Genomic DNA, 4,817 nt, shown 5'->3' on the forward strand with positions numbered 1-4,817 from the left:
GAACACGTAGTAAAGATTTTGCCGTTTAGGTTTTAATGCGATTAGAGTGGCAGACAACAGCAGCAGATCTTGGCCTTGCCCTGTGATTTATGGCCCGGAATACACGTACCCATAATCGAAGCTGACCCACAAGACATTGAAAGTGGGCGGGAGTGGCAAATCCTAGGTTAAGAATCTAGTGACCGCACCCAGCCACGGACACAATATTTAAGTTTAAAAATGTATCAATGGGATTTGCGAACTGCTTTGTCATAAGTTCTCTAACCTTTGCCACTCGCAACTTTTACCCGTCTCCTTTGTTGAGTCTCAGGCTCAGGAGGCCAGGAATTTTTCTACTTCACCTCTGGGTGACTAGTTATCGCGAAGACGTTCGGCACGTGCCAGTGTTTTGTATTTGATTTACTGCCAGACTCAAGAGATTTGCCTTGACCGCGGAGGTTGGGTTCGAGGACTCCCTGCGCAAGATTTCGTTCATGAAGGAATTCCATCTCAATTTGCGTAAAGTGCAGAGCTGCGAGGAAGAGGATAATCTAAGTGGTGGTACAGTTCTTAGCGGCAAAGTAGTTTGAAGCTGATTATTCGCTTAAATCAATTATCCAATTTTTATTTGGGGCAAATCGGTTTAATTTATTTGGCTAGATTAATTATTTTTCGAACCATTTGTATTAGCCAAACAGTTAAACAGCATAATTTTATGCCAAAGCAATTCAGACTTGCGTCTAACTCAATTATAAGTCGATTGGTGGCTAATTCAATGCATGCCCAACATCATCAATGCTATAATAAAGCTTTGTTTGCCAACTCGTCAATGGAAACCGAATGACAACCAATATTTTCCATGTCACTTAAATTAGATAATTTGGTGCACCAATATAGAAATAAATGTACGAATGCGGTTAACTGCATTTGCTGGTATTAATTCACCTTCAGTCTTTCAGCGCTCAATGCCATCCACATAATTATTATTCCGTTTTTCAATATTTAATTTGTTATTCTACCCGCTGCCCATATATTACCCCTTGCCAATTCTGCGCGGCCGCACTTTTCGACTCATTTAGAATGTGGCAATATTTCTAATTGAAGGTTGCAAACAAAATCAAAACAACCGCGAGCCAGCTGGACATTTTGGATGCTTTGGTAAGGGGATGCGAGCACGCACACCCAGCGGGAAAGTGAGAAGTAGGTTTTTTATTTGAGTGGAAAACCTCCTTCTTTTAGCAGGCGTAGGGGTAGGGATAGTTGAAAACCTACTTCTTTTAGCAGGCGTAGGTAAGGGATAGAAAATTTCGGACCGCTAAATGGGGTGGGTTTCTGAATATGACCATAAGTTACAACGAAGTTGTGACTAATTATTGTCTTTGTCTTTGTGATGCACGGTCACATCAGCATAAAATTTCGTGCAAAAAGTGTAAAAAGTGAAAAAAAGTTGTGTTAATCTTAAAAAACAAGATAAAGGTAAGTTATAACATAAATATTTTTGTTTGTATTTCCTTATTTCAGCGTTACGGATATGGTGAGCATAGGCATTTTTACTAAAACTAAATATAAGCCGCCAGAGGCGGTTGTCAAGTAGGTAAGTTTTTTATTTAAATTTATTTTTCAGTTTTTCAAGAACAAACAATGTTTTTTCTAGAATTTGTAATAGATTCGACTTCAAAGATTCTGTCCCTTGTGTTAATATTAACGGCAAAACTGAACGTGCGCAAGCGGACATTCCGATTTCGTCATTTGAAGAACTCGGCCATTTGGACTCCGATGCCGAAGCCAATCCAGAAGCATTTGTAAGTACTCGCTAAATTTTTAATAAGTTTCAACAGCCCTGTGTTCCCATGCTTTTTACTAACACAGTATGTTTATTACTGACTTTTCTAAATTTCTCTAATTTTCCCATTACTTTTTATATATTTATTATTTGTGTTAATATGTAATATATTAATGTATTATGGTTTTTATTTTCAGAGTCACTCAGAAACGACAATTACAGTCTTACCCAATATCAAGATGATCTGCGTTCACCGTTCACTAAGGCAAATAATAACATACAACAATACTTATGATAAAGGCCCTTGGACTGTAAATAGATTAATAAATGCATATACCAAATTAAAAAGTATTATTTTTTATTGTGGAAATTCTGTAAAGCGGGAAGGCCAAAAACCAGTGGATTTTGCCCTGCATTCAGCAGTTACAGATCCACTGGATTTTGTCCTGCATTTAGCAGCTGTAGGTCCAGTGGATTTTGCCCTGCATTCAGCAGCTGTAGGTCCAGTGGATTTTGCCCTGCATTCAGCAGCTTTAGGTCCACTGGATTTTTCCCTTTACCCCTTACTTTTGTGTGTCACCCCCGTGTATTTTGAAAGGAGAGACGGCAGATTTGTAAGGGGTAAAGGGGATTTTCCACATTCCGCTTGTATGAAGAAACCACTGGAAAATAGCATATTTTCCACAGGTTATTTCCCGCTGGGGCAGCCTCCATATTCACCTATGTGTTTGTGCGTATCTCCGTGTGTGTGTGTGTGCATGCGTGTTTGCGCTGTTAAGTATGCTATGATTTATGCATCGCTGCTAAATGCTGCTGAGGTTTCCCCCGCTCATCCTGGCCCATTGCTCGGTGACCATGCGACCAGTGGCAACTATTTCGCATTCTAAATTGCAATATTCGATGCACGCTTAATTGGAGCTATTGATTAAATCGACCAGAGGGTGTGCGTGCCACCATTGACATGGAACAGACTAATTAAGTTGGATGGATGGTGACAGGATTTTTCCGAAAGTTATCGTGGTTATAAAAATCACAACCAAAATTCTGACATAAATGATAGATAGGTCAGTTACCACTCTCAAATATCCAGGTCTTTTGAAGTTTGTGATTATAATTTGTTTTATGTTGTTTGTTTTGCTTTTTAATGGTATCTACACTACTTTCAAGAAATTATACTTGTCAATATCTTAATGTTCAACATTAAATTAAATCACAAGCATAAGCATTTTTGCATAAAGTTTAACATCCAAAATCATCTTTAAATTAGGCAAGGAAAATAAATTCATATTTTAAGCCAAAAAAACCTGGCAAAGATGTAAAATTGCTTAGCTTTTTTAAGAGATGGTGGTGGCCGAGTTTCTTGAATAGATATCACTTTCCTTTCATTCATTCTCCACTGAATTTACACTATCGTTTACAACAAATTAATGTAGTTTTGTTGTGATGATAATCAATACTATGTTCTTATAATTTAAAGTGTAGTATAATAAACAAAGTCCACTATTAATTTAATTAAAGGTAATTTAATATTTTCCCCAGCTTGTCATTTTTAGATCAATGCTTTTCCTCACTTTCCTTTGAAAACCTCAATCTTGTGGTTATCAATATTTTTTTCTTACGTTTTTGCTTCTCTTGTGCCGACTCTCCTTACATTTTCTTTATGCTTTAACTTTCCCCCTTGGGCCAGGCATCCCCATTTTGGTTTATTTACCGGCATGCATTACCTTTTTCCAACTTATCGACGTAATTATCTTAAAAAATATGAAATTATATATCGCACGTAAAAAGACTGAAAGAAAACCGGTTTCGCAAAAAAGAAAAGAAAACATGAAATTCCAAGGTGAGCATAAAAAGGCAGCCAAAGTGGCTGCCATGCCCAACGCCCTTTGATTATGTGCCTGTGATAGCCCAGTTTTCATGTTTTCTTTATTTTGTTTTTTCGTTTTTGGCCTTGTAACGAAGGCGAGCCAGGTAAACTTGGAGCAGAGCACTTCTCATTAGAATGCTTCACGGCGCAGATTTGACAAGACGTCCGCCTAAATACAGCCAGCGTTTTCCTTTCCGAAAAACCACACCGCATCTTTCCACTTCTCTGTGTAACATGCTCTTTCAAATTTAGCATATTTAAGAAAAGTAAGTATTTACCACGCATTTATGGTAATTAATGTATGTTAATTAGCAAAAAATGTTTTGTTATTAATTTGTAATGAATACTGAGACAAATTTTGAAGGAGTATTAATAATATTCTTCTTTGCCTACGAGTTTAAAATATTTAAAATAAGAGTATCAACATTTTCGACTTTTGAAAGATTTCCCCACCTTGGCACACAAGCACGCATTTCCTGTTGCTGTCGTTGTTGTTACAGCTGCGCATTTTTAAACAAGATTAAAGCGCGCACGTCGTCAAGATTTTAGAGTGTGAGTCAAATGGGTGTTGCGAAAAACGCGGGCGGTGGTTAAGTGGGTATGAGTGGTGCGGGTGGTGGGGGTTGGGTTGGCATTGCTGCCGGCAATTTGTTGACTTGACTGCAAATGTGTCGCATCTTAATGCGCTGTTATTAAATATGCCACAGCAAATGGAAACAGGACTAAAGCACAACGTTACCAACAAGGAAGCGTAGGAAAATTTGTACAATTTTGAATCAAAGCGAGTATCTACGATCCTTTTCATTTTAGGATTTTAAGGATAGCTTGGGAAGTGTGATTGGAAGCATGGTATACATTTCACTTTGGAAAAAGCATTAATAATCAGAGTTTTTTTGCCTTCTAATTAAATGATTTTTCCTGTGTAGTAGGCGGTATTGTTATGACAATTTAATTAAGTTTAGTTCAAACTGGCTTAAATAATGGCTTTGGTCTTCAGTTTTAGTTTCCAGTTTCACAGTTAATTGAAATTATAATTGTGTTAACCACATTGCAAGACCTATCTTATAATTTGTTCGTAGACGAATTCAGCAATGATTATTTTCGTATGCTGATTTTATTGAAATAATTAAACGCGGAAAATACCGAAGGTGCGCAATTCATTGATGGCCCAAAAGTGACACTTGCACA

At 37.5% G+C, this 4,817-nt stretch overlaps 1 long non-coding RNA gene across 1 annotated transcript; it reads left to right on the top strand.

Moving 5' to 3' along the window:
• The first annotated feature begins 1,668 nt into the window (after nucleotides 1-1,668).
• Nucleotides 1,669-2,110, top strand: LOC122320268. The gene is made up of 2 exons (XR_006245611.1): nucleotides 1,669-1,781; nucleotides 1,960-2,110. It is a non-coding gene; the product is annotated as an uncharacterized LOC122320268 (long non-coding RNA).
• The last annotated feature ends 2,707 nt before the right edge of the window (nucleotides 2,111-4,817 follow it).

This window comes from Drosophila ficusphila, unplaced genomic scaffold, assembly GCF_018152265.1.
Source record: "Drosophila ficusphila isolate 14025-0441.05 unplaced genomic scaffold, ASM1815226v1 contig_436, whole genome shotgun sequence".
In the NCBI taxonomy this organism is placed as follows: Eukaryota; Metazoa; Arthropoda; class Insecta; order Diptera; family Drosophilidae; genus Drosophila; species Drosophila ficusphila.